This window comes from Rattus norvegicus, chromosome 9, assembly GCF_036323735.1.
Source record: "Rattus norvegicus strain BN/NHsdMcwi chromosome 9, GRCr8, whole genome shotgun sequence".
Taxonomy (NCBI): Eukaryota; Metazoa; Chordata; class Mammalia; order Rodentia; family Muridae; genus Rattus; species Rattus norvegicus.
In genome coordinates, this window is record NC_086027.1 from 43,125,503 (window position 1) to 43,138,281 (window position 12,779).

At 41.3% G+C, this 12,779-nt stretch overlaps 1 pseudogene; it reads right to left on the reverse strand.

Annotated features, from left to right (window-relative positions):
- Positions 1–4,160: 4,160 nt before the first annotated feature.
- On the reverse strand, positions 4,161–12,058 carry Swi5-ps1 (SWI5 homologous recombination repair protein, pseudogene 1; annotated as a pseudogene).
- Positions 12,059–12,779: the final 721 nt, after the last annotated feature.

A 12,779-nucleotide genomic window follows, 5' to 3' on the forward strand; every position in this document is an offset into this window, starting at 1 on the left:
TGTGTCCTTGTGGTACGGTGGGGCATCTTTGGGTATGTGCCCAGGACCAGTATAGCTTGATCTTCCTCTAGAACCATTTTCGATTTTCTGAGAAGCCACCAGATTGGTTTCCAAAATGGTTGTACAAATTTGCAATCCCACCAACAACAGAGGAGTGTTCCCATTTCTCCACATCCTTGCCAGCGTGTGCTGTCACTTGAGTTTTTTAATCTTAGCTATTCTGACTGATATAAGACGGAATCTCAGAGTCATTTTGATTTGCATTTTCCAAATGAATAAAAAGATTGAACATTTCTTTTGGTTCTTCTCAGCCATTCAAAATTCCTCTATTTAGCTCTGTACCCCATTTTTAATTGGGTTATTTGGCTTGTTGGAATCTAAGTACTTGAGTTCTTTATATATTTTTGATATTAGCCCTCTGTCAAATGTAGGACTAGTGAAGATCTTTTCCCAATCTGTAGGCTGTTGTTTGGTCCTATTGATGGGGTCCTTTGCTTTTCAGTCTCATGAGGTCCTATTTATCAATTGTTGATCTTAGAGCCTGAGTCATTGGTGTTCTGCTTAGGAAACTGACTCCTGTACCAAGGTTGTTCCCCACTTTCTCTTCTACGAGATTTAGTGAATCTGATTTTGTGTTGAGCTCCTTGATCTATTTGGAATTGAATTTTGTGCACAGTGATAAATATGGATCTATTTGCATTATTCTACATGCTAACATCCAGTTAAGACCAGCACAATATGTTAATGATGATTTCTGTTTTCCATTGTATGATTTTGGCTTCTTTGTCAAAAATCAATTGTCTACAGGTGTGTGGGTTTATTTCTGGATCTTTGATTCAATTCCATTGATCTACCTGTCTGTATCTGTATCACTATCATGCAGTTTTATCACTATTGCTCTGTAGGACAGTTTGAGATCAGAGATGGTGCTTCCTCATGTAGTTATTTCATTATTCAGGATTGTTTTAGATATCCTGTTTGCTGCTGCTGCTGTTGTTGTTGCTGCTGCTGCTGTTGTTGTTGTTTTTCTATATAAAGTTGAGAGTTCCTCTTTCAAGGCCTGTAAAAAAAATTGTGTTGGGATTTTGGTGGTAAGATGGCCATTTTTGCCATGTTAATCCTCCTGATCCATGAGCATGGGAGATCTTTCCATCTTTTTATATCTTCTTTAATTTCTTTCTTCAGAGACTTGAAGTTCTTGTTATAGAGATTTTACTTGCTTGGTTAATTACACCAAGTTTTTTTTTTATATTAATTGTGGTTATTGTGAAGAATGTTGTTTCCAGAATTTCTTTTCCATTTATCATTTGTATAAAGGAGGGCTACTGATTGCCTTGAGATAATTTTATATCAAGACACTTTGCTGAAGTTATTTATCAGCTATAGTTCTCAGGTAGAATTGTGGGGGTCGCTTTTGTATACTATCATATCATCCACAAATAGTGATAACTTGACTTCTTCCTTTCTAACTTGTATCCCCTGGATCTCCTTTTTTGTCTTACTGTTCTGGTTAGAACTTCAAGCACTATATTAAATAGAAAGGGCTAGAGTGGGCAGGCTTGTCTTGTTCCTGATTTTAGTGAGATTTCTTAAGGATTCTCTCCATTTAATTTAATGCTGGCTATTGGCTTTCTGTATATTGCATTCATTATATATGTGCCTTGAATCCCTGATCTCTCCAACACTTTTAATATGAAGAGGTGTTGGATGTTATCAAAGGCTTTTTCAGCATCTAATAAAATGATAGAGTGGATTACATTGGTGGATTTTCATATATTGAATCATCCCTGCATCCTTGGGATGAAACCTAATTCATCATGGTGAATGATGTTTTTGATGTGTTCTTGATTCAGTTTCTGAGAATTTTATTGAGTATTTTTCTGTTGATGTTCATAAGCAAAATCAGTCTGAAGTTCTCTTTGTTGAGTCTTTGTGTTGGTTTAGGTATCAGAATAACTGTGGCATCATAGAATGAATTAGGTAGTTTCTTTCTGTTTCTATTTTGTGGAATTGTTTGAAGAGTTTGGGTATTAGCTCTTCTTTGAAGGTCTGGTAGAATTCTGTTCTAAAACCATCTGGCCCTGGGCTTTTTGGTTGGGAGACCTTCAATGGCTTCTATTTCTTTAGGGGTTATGGTGCTGTTTAGATAGTTTACCTGATCCTGATTTAATTTTGGTATGTGGTATCTATCTAGAAAACCATCCATTTCATTTAGATTTTCCAATTTTGCAGAGTACAGGCTTTTGAAGTAAGACTTAATGATCTTTTTAACTTCTTCAATGACTACCTTTCATTTCTGAGCTTGTTAATTTGGATACTGTCTCTATGACTTTTAGTTAGTTTGGCTAAGGGTTTGTCTATCCTATTGATTTTCTTAAAGAACCAGCTCTTGGTTTTGAAGATTCTTTGTATTGTTTTCTTTGTTTCTAACTAGTTGACTTCAGCCCTGAGTTTGACTATTTCCTACTCTCCATTCCTCTTGAGTGCGTTTTCTTCTTTTTGTTCTAGAGCTTTCAGGTGTGCTGTCAAGTTACTAGCATAAGGACTCTCCAATTTCTTTATGAAGGCACTTAGTGCTATGAATTTTCCTCTTAGCACTGCTTTTATTGTGTCTCATAAGTTTGGGTATGTTGTGCCTTCATTTTCATTGAATTCTAGAAAGTCTTTCATTTATTCCTTTATTTCTTCCCTAAATGATCATTGAATAGAGAGTTGTTCAGTTTTCATGAGTATGTTGTTGTTGCTGCTGCTATTTCTATTGTTGTTGAAGTCCAGGCTTAATCCATAATGATCTGATAAGATGCAGGGGGTTATTTCAATCTTCTTGTATCTCTTGAGGCTTGCTTTGTGCCTAATTATATGGTCAATTTTGAAGAAGGTTCTGTGAGGTACTGAGAAAAAGGTATATTCTTTTGTTTGGGGATGAAAGGCTGTGTAGATATCTGTTAGATCTATTTGATTCATAACATCTGTTAGTTTCATTCTTTCTCTTAATTTCTGTTTCAGTCACCTGTACATTGGTAAGAGTGGGGTATTGAAGTGCCCCGTTGTGTGTGAGAGAGGCGGGGGAGAGCTAGAAGGAGAGAAGGAGAGGGAGAGGGAGATAGATTTGAACTGCAGTAATGTTTCTTTTATGAATGTGGCTGCCCTTGCATTAGGGGCCTCGCTATTTAGAATTGAGACATCTTGGTGGATTTTTCACTTGATGAATATGAGGTGTCCTTCTCCATCTATTTTTAGATGAAATAAACTTTGGGTGAAACTCCATTTTATTAGATATTAGAATGACTACTCCAGATTGATTCCTGGGTCTATTTGCTTGGAAATCCTTTTCCAGCCCTTTACTCTGAGGTAGTGTCTATCTTTGTTGCTGAGGTGTGCTTCTTGTATACAATATAATGATGAACCCTGTTTACATATCCAGCCTGCTAGCCTGTGTCTTTTTATTGGGGGGTTAAATTCATTGATGGTGAGAGATATTAATGACCAATAATTGTTATTTCCTTTTATTTTGATGTTGAAGGTGGTACTGTTTGTATGTAATTCTCTCCTTTTGATATTTGCTGTGAGATGATTAATTTCTTGTTGTTGTTGGTTTTTTTTTTTTTTTGGAGGTGGGTGTACTTACCCTTCTTGTGCTAGAGTTTTTCTTCTTGTATCCTGTGTAGAGCTGGCTTAGTAGAAACATATTGTTTAAATTTGGTTTTGGTTTTGTCATGGAATGTCTTGGTTTCTCCATCTACGATGGAGATTAAGAGTTTTTCTGGGTATAGTGGTCTGGTCTGGCATCTGTGGTCGCTCAGGGTCTGCAAGACATCTGTCCAGGATCTTCTAGCTCTTGGAGCCTCTGATGAGTCAGGTGCAACTCTGATAGGTCTGTCGTTATATAGTAATTATTATGTGGGTGGGAGGATTTTCTTTTCTGATCCAATCTATTTTGTGTTCTGTAAGATTCTTGCACGTTTATAGCTATCTCTTTAAGTTAGAGAAGCTTACTTCTATGATTTTCTATTTTTCCCAGAAGACCCTGAAATGACACAGACAACTACCATTGCTCTTGGTTGTCCATCCTAACTAGGTAGTAAGCTCTTGTTGCCAAAGACATCATGTGTTTTGTCTGCAGAACATAGAGAAAGAAATCTGAAACTGAAATGGAAATCTCATTCCCACTGACTGTCTTTGACAGTGTCAGAATGCCATGCAAGCTTCTGGAAGAAAACATCAACGTTATTAGTTAGCACTGGATCCTTCATGCTGTAGTACCAACCTGTAATGCAAGATGTGCCCATGGGGACAATAATGGAATGACTGTTAAGGAGTAACCAACTGTTTTCTGATTGTATTTGAAGCCTGCTCTACAAAAAAAGAATCCATGCCTTTCATAAACTACACAAGAGGAATAGTTGGGGAGGTCATAGCCCCAAGGAGAGAATCAACTATTGTGGCTTTACTAAATGAACATGATGTAAAACTACTTTGTCAGTATGGTCATTTGTGACCACTGTACAAGCATTACGAAAGCTAGTTGACCAGTCATTGGAACTGAGGCTAATACAATGAATTATATGAAAAAGGTTGAGTTAATGAGTTTAATTAAAACTTTATCACGGGCTGGAGAGATGGCTCAGTGGTTAAGGGCACCGACTGCTCTTCCCGAGGTCCTGAGTTCAAATCCCAGCAACCACATGGTGGCTCACAACCATCTGTAATGAGATCTGATGCCCTCTTCTGGTGTGTCTGAAGACAGCTACAGTGTACTCATATATATAATAAATAAATAAAATATTAAAAAAAAACTTTATCACACGACTGGGGCATTTGGAAGGATAGTTAGCAAAATGAAAATGAAAATAAAGTCTATATACCTGGTCCATCATTGTTATTCATATAGCAAGCCTGCACTCTGGTTGACATATCACTATTCTCAATAGAGCATCACAAGGTCTCCTACCAATGTAGTCCACATGCTTCTCACAGCCAGCTCAAATTTTCATAGCCTCCAGCCTCATTTAAATACATAGCTATCTCTTTTTAGCAATTCTTGACATGTGCTTTCCATTTTTACTGGATAGAAAAAGTTCAATCCTTTACCATTTATATTCTACCCTCTATACTGGTGGTGTCTATAACATAATATACGTTTTTGGAAGAAGGAGGAGGAGGAGGAGGAGAAGGGGAGGAGGAGGAGGAGGAGGAGGAGGAGGAGGAGGAGGAAGAAGAAGAAGAAGAAGAAGAAGAAGAAGAAGAAGAAGAAGAAGAAGAAGAAGAAGAAGAAGAAGAGGAGGAGGAGGAAGAAGAAGAAGAGGAAGAAGAGGAAGAAGAGGAAGAAGAGGAAGAAGAGGAAGAAGAAGAAACAATAGATTTACCAAGGGTTAGCCCAAATCACCAAAAGGCAAACACCTAGTAAGATGAAAAGGGTTCTTCGACAGACTTTGTGGGTGGAGGCTATGACACACTCAAGATTATCCTGAGCACAACCTTGTGAAGGGGAGCAGAGTTCCCTAGGGCCCCAGAGCAACTAGAAATCATTGTAAGATATTTTAAGTGAAAGTAGTTTCTTGCACAAAAAATGAATTTACAGTGACCGCTGTGCATCACTCAGGCTATGTGAGCCAGGACTCTAACCCAGGGCATAGCTGGAAGAAAACATTTACGTTTCTCCATAACAGTATAACTGCGTGTGCTACAGGCACTGACCTTTCACACATAAAAAAAGCAATGTTGATTGTCTAAAGTGTATGAAGCCATGGGGGATGGAGTGGGGGCGGGGACGGCAATGGAAAGAATAGCAGCGCACTCCCCAGGCACCCCAGGTACAGATCTCTGACCTTGAGATGGCAGTGAACGGACGTGGGACTTGAAGTCCCAAAAGATAACATATTCACCAGCACTTTCCCAGTTCAAATGGGCAAGCAATGAGGCAGAATTAATGCCCTGTGGAACTCGTGACTGTGCATAGAAATCCACCCTGCTCCGGAGACCCACAGTCCTTCCAGACGGCAGGTGAAGGTGGCGGCTCCCTGCTGCAAGCCTGACTCGCAGAAGAGATTGATTTTCTTCACCCTTGAGCAAAACAAAACTGTTACTCTGAGCAAAACCTCCAAAGTACAACTGTGGCTCAGCGAAGATCTTTATAAGTTGAAACCTGCTGACTAAGGCCATGAGATTTTATCTGTGTTTTCCTATAGATGGCGTTTAACAGAATAGAATTGGTCCCCTGGTACCACTCTGAATGCATTGGGCTTGCTGGATACTTAGATGGGCATACTTACTCTAACCTCGTTGTGGCCATCAGGAAATGACTTTGCTAATTAATGACGGAGAGAGTACATACAGAACATGTCTGCCCCCTCAGCATATTAGATAACAGCCCAAACAAAATACTCAGGGTCTGCGAGTCACGAAGAAGAAGAAGAAAAAAAAAAAAACCAGGAAAAAAGAAAGAAAGAAAAAGTCAGCTAAATATAGAAATAAATAACCTTCATCTCAAAAAGCCTCCAAACTGCAATGAAGGCTGTTTTAGATGTAACCGAAAAGATACTGGGAAGGAAATGATGCTGGAGCTTGGTGAAGGCACATTAAGAAAATCCAGACGCCTGAGAGGAAAACTAACGGAGCCCTCAGCTCAGACTAATGGTGCATAGACGGCACACTGCAGGGTCACCCACCTCGGCGCAGCAACAAATCAATATGATGGAACCCGGCCAGGCCCCGTGGTCGTACAAGTCAGCAAGGCCTCCTTTCACTGACACAGTTAGTACTCACGGTGTAAGGGGAACAAGAAACAGAGCTCTGCCTAGCGCCGCCACAGAAATCCTGTTTGGGGCTCGCCTGGAGATAATATCGAATCTTTGCCTGCAAAGGGCAGGAGCCACCGCTATCCCGTCAGAACTGGAAGGGAAGAGTATGTCTTTCAAGTGAACAACATTTCACACCTACCCAAGAAGCCACCTGCGGTTGATGCCGGTTGGGAAAGAAAAATTCGGTTTTTCCGCACTGGAGTTACGCCAGGCATGTTAACTCCAGGACAGGCTCCATGTCCAGGAGCAGTTAGCCCACACAAAACAGACTCCTTTTTTTAAAATATACTTTTTATTTTGTTTTGGTGCTTTTCCTCTTACTGGGTCTTTTGTTTTGTTTTTTTTTATTTGAGAGAAAGAAAACGAAGCAGGGTAGGTATAGAGATGAAGAGGATCGGGGAGGGGTTGAGGGAGAACAAAGAACACAGTCAAAATATACTTCGTGAATTTGTTTCTAAAAATAACTGATTCCGAGCTGAAGAGATGGCTCAGTGGTTATATCTACTAGTAACTCACTCACACGACCTGCGTTTGATTCACAGCACCTACATGACCGCTCACAACCTTTCTGAGCTGCAGTTTCAGGGCATATGACACACTCTTCTGTCCTCTGCAGACACCAGGCACATGTGTAGTGCATAGACATGCAAGACATCCATACACATACAATAAATTATATGCACATATATGCATATGTATTTAGCAACATTAATTATTAATTAATAACTATCTAGTTATTAACTAATAATTATTTAAGTAAGTCATCAGTAATTAAGGTGCACTGAAGATCTTAGAAAGACATAAGACTTGTCATGAAGTTACTGTTTAGTGTCTGACAAATAAGACTGTGGGGTGGGTGTGTGTGTGTGTGTGTGTGTGTGTGTGTGTGTGTGTGTGTGTTAGAAAGATTTAATCTGCCTGAGAAGCCAGAGAGAATTCACATGCAGAGAAAGATGCTTAAGTGTGTGGTTTGGAAGCAGAAGTGTAAATTTAGCATGTGGAGAATCAGGAGAATTACTCGTATCTGACACAGACTGCACATCCTGAAGCACAAATGCCAGGAACTCCAGGGGGTTGTGCAGCCGGTCACGTGTCTGCCAAGCACTTCTAATCCCGCTTAAGTTTCTTCCAAGTCCATACAAATAGTCTCTGGTCTACTTCCCTTTTCTCTAATTCCTATCTGCACACTTTCCCCTGAACCTACTGAAAACAGACCCTTGACTCACCAGTAAACACAAATAGCTTATACCAATGTCATGAAAAATCTTTCTGTTGCTAAACTCAGTTTTTGACAGTTCCAGACACACCATGCAATGTATTATGATTACATTTACCTTGTTACATCTGTTATCACCCTTTCCCCACCAACCCTTCCTTCTTTCCAACAAGTCCCTTAGTAGCTGATATTGAAGAAAGTAACATACTGAGACACGAACACAAATAGACACGCAGACACAAAAAGATACAAACAGCACATGCATATACACAAACATGCATGCACAGCTCACCCATCTACAGAAATACACACATACACCAAACATACATACACATGCACACATACATGAAGACACACAAACACAAAGATGTACACAAAGACAAATACACAAAACAAACACACACATAGACACATGTGCAGATGCATTCATAGATACACATGGACACTCACCCAGAGACACATAACAGACATGCACACACATAGAGACACATACACAAACAGGCATACATACACACACATTCATACATACACACACACACACACAAACACTTTGACACACTCAGACCCACATACAGATACACAAAGACACAAAACACACATATGCACAGATATACATTCTGACATATACACATATAGACACACACAGACAAATACACACAGACCCATAATGGACACTCACACACAGAAACACACAAACACACACACATACAGACACACACAGAGAGACATACAGGATACACATGCAAAGACACAGACAGACACTTAAAGACACACATGGGGACACACACGTGCATGTACACAGACACACACAGAAACACACATGCGCACAAAATACATAAACACACAAGCAGACATACACATGGGGATACATACATGCACACACATACTGACATATACAAAGATATACACCTACTGACAGACATATACACATGCACACATAGACACACAAATATTCACATACAGTCAATCATACATTGTCATATATACAGACATGCACAGACACACACATTCACAAAGACACAGAACCACAGACACACACGTGCACACATACAGACATACATACACACACCAAAGCACACATACATGCATGCACACAAACGGATGTACACAAAGACAGACATACATGTATACATGCATACAGAGACAAATGTACACACAAAGACACATATACACAGATACACATGAACACACACAGACACACATGCACACACACAGACACACATGCACATGAACACACATAGACACACATGCACACACACAGACACACATGCACACACACAGACACACATGCACACACCAGACATGTATAGAGACACTCAGCATCCATTACTAGTCGTGGCTCCTCAGGAAAGATGGAACTCAATGTTGGGAACTCAAGGTCCCAATCTTTGTTGTGTGTAGTAACAGAACCGAGAATGACAGGTGAGGTGGGTCCTGAGAGGCAACAGAGTCACATGATTAATCCAGGAAATCCGACTCTGAGACCAGCACCAGGGTGCAGATCTGAGTTTATTACCCAGTCCATGAGCTTATACACAGTGTTTGAGCCAATCCCAAGCCTCTAAATCCTTGGCCAATCGTACCTCTCCGCACTTGAAGAAAGCCCTGCCTGATGAGATAACTCTGGAGTGGGTGGAGGGTCATCACCTCTGAGGATTTCCATGAAAACCGGGGAAGCGGCTATTGTCCTGGCCTAGATTCCTTTCTGCTGTCTTACCTTTTTGTCCTCCCCGCTGCCAGTTTGCTGCCAGGAGGCGATTTAGATCTAATGCGGTATGGCAAATCATGACTCACTGAGGGGTCGCGGGAGCCTGTGGTGCCTCCCTCTCTGTCCCACGTTGTTTTCCCTTCACAAGACTGACTCCCACACCCCCACAACGTGTGCTCACCATTTCAGCGGCTACGTTTCTTTAGATGGTGGCAGTTTATGGCACTCCTTCTCCACCCTCCGACTCTTAAATTCTTGCTGACCTTTCTTCTACAGTCTTCCCTTGGACTGTACATTTGTGTGCAGGAGTGGAAATGATATAAATGTTCTGTTTGTCTCAGCACTCAATAGTTCCCTTTTCTCCACACTCTAACCAGACACGAGTCTCTGGATTAATTATTGTCCTCTGCCAAAAAGAGCTTTCATGCCCACGCTATGGGCAGCACTACTCTATGGGTCTAAACAAATATTTAGAGGGAAGTCTGACTGTGTATCCACTTAAGGAGACAACAGTGGCATATTCCCCTCTTGTGCTTGTGACCTCCACAACCATGGGCTTCAGACCAGATTTCTGGTGGGAAGAAATATTCCCTCCCAAAGAGGAGACCAGCAATCTAATCACAAAGGAATTGGTTACCCCCGACATACTCATGCCACTATGAGATTGCTAGGTATATCTTGCTTCTCGGATCAGCATGGTCTACAGCTGAATGACTTTTTTGATGAATTTTCTCTCTCAGCCGCCCATCACAGCACTTCAGACACGATGAAGGCTGGCTTGCAGGCTGGGAGCAAAGTCAAGCTTCCACCCTTCCGTTGGATAGAATGTGACATTTAACAGTGTACCAACCCATCTTCTCCTTTGGGAAATCCTCTTACTTTGGCCCCCAGCCTACCTGGGGCCCTTGGTTCTCTGCCTATCTCAATGACCAATCCTTCTGTTTCTTTTGTGGCCCCACTCAACCACCCCCCCCCATTTCCTTGTACTCCAAGTGTTAGAGTTTCAGGATTCAGCCCTCAAACCTCTTCTTTGCCTGTTCACACTAACATCTTAGGACATGTCATCAAGTCTTAGACTTTTAATAAGTGCCTACAACTGTAAAATTCAACCATTACTTAGCTCAGACCTAAAGACAGGCCTGAATTTCAAGTTCCTCTCTCTCTCTGTACCTACTAAAGAGCCTAACCATAAGGCTAAAGAGAATCTCAGCCTTCTACACCTCCAGAGAGAAGCACCGTCAACTTCTCAAACATCTATTCTGACCTCCCTGTCCTTATGATGACCATGTGCATTTGCCACTGTTCATATTAGATGTCTGGGGGTTACCCCCAGAGAGCGTAAGAGCAAATCTCTTCCAAGAATCTGACACTGGTCATGGAACCATTTTGCTAAAATCCTAGTTCATGCCACATCCTCTTTTCTCCAGAGTGGCCTCCACAAAGAATCTCAATATTTCCATGCTTAGAATCACACTGCTCATTCAAACTCTTTGATCCTGGCCCTCTTCTGCTCAAGTCAGAGTAAAATCAATTCTGCTCCCAGCTGCCAACCTTGGCCTCATTCCCATCTCTTTCCCTGGCTCCTACCTGACTCTTCCTCAGCTTCTCTGCCTTGAACAATTGATGGGCACTCTCCCTCTTCAGAGAGGCTGTACTCATGTTTCCTCCATGTCAAAGGCCATTCTCTTGTGGAATTACACATTTCCTTCTCATCTTCCTTTTGTAAATATTTAAGTATTACCTTCAATGAAGTCTTCCAAGGATATTCTATCATAAAAGCAACTTAAATATTTATTCACCCATCTATACCCAACAGAAGGTAAGTTTTTTTTTTTGACTGCATGTTTCTTAACAAAAGGGACAACCATACACACCCACTCACAAGTATGTTTAGGGACCTTAGCACTGACAATACCTCCCCCTCCCAAGACCCCTCTTCTCTAGGACCCACCCCAAACTTTGGAGGGCTTTTAGCATTTTTTAAATCTGGCAGCCATATGAATATACTGTCTGGCCTCTCTGGCCTCCATCCTCCTGTCCCTGTGGATAAAAATCTCCAATAAGCTGCACAGTCATTTGGGTTCAGATCAAAATCTGGATATAACCCCTTTGCTGGTAGCAACTCGAGTCACAGTCACTTTGCCCAGCAGCAAACACATCCTTGATGTCACTGTACTCATGGATGAGGGAGATGTGCTGTTCCAGCTCAATCACATGGTAGCCCTCTGCTACTAACTGGGAGATCTCCTTGTCCAGCATGTCCTGCTTCTCCTGCCGTTTCTGAATGTCAGAATTCAAAGTCTCCTCAGTGACGTCATCACCCTCATCAATCATGGGAAATGGCCATTGCGGTGATCAGTAGCCCCCATGATAAATTTGACTGAATTCTGACTCACCCCTCCTGAACCCTATGGTCTGGGGCACCTGGAGCGGGGTGGTCTTAAACTCTGAAGGGTCCAGGGTTCAGGTTAAACAGTTGCTTTTCAGGTAACTAGAAATCGACGATGGAACAGAAGGTAAGTTCTTAAGGGACAAGAACTGGTACACACAGCACTTAGAATGTTGCCAACAAAGTGGGTGTCAATAGAAGTTTATCAAGTGACAGTAGGAATGAAAAATGGCTTCTAGCACTTGTCTTGGAAGAGTGCTGGTTCTTCAAAAAGTCACCAGCCCCAGCTTATCCAGAAAGAAAGGAGCTAGAGACCGATAGAGAGCCCGGCTGTGTAATATCTCTCTTGCTTAGAGAATCTCACACACACACACACACACACACACACACACTCCTATGTGATAAACACTAAAAGTGTTATAATTAAGTATACACTAAGTCATTTATAATGTGCTCTTACAGACTTCATAACGTTTCCTAGAATCTGGTCGAGAGCATGGCTATATACTTATACTTAGGCTTCATTTGTTCTTAGGCTTTATCTGGCTAGCAGGGTCAAGGTTCTATAACCTTTAAAGGAAACTCTTATAGCACATTTTAAAGTACTATATTAATGGAAGAAAGCCCTCCCACGTGTGTGCAGAGGAAGGTTCACAAGGTCACTGC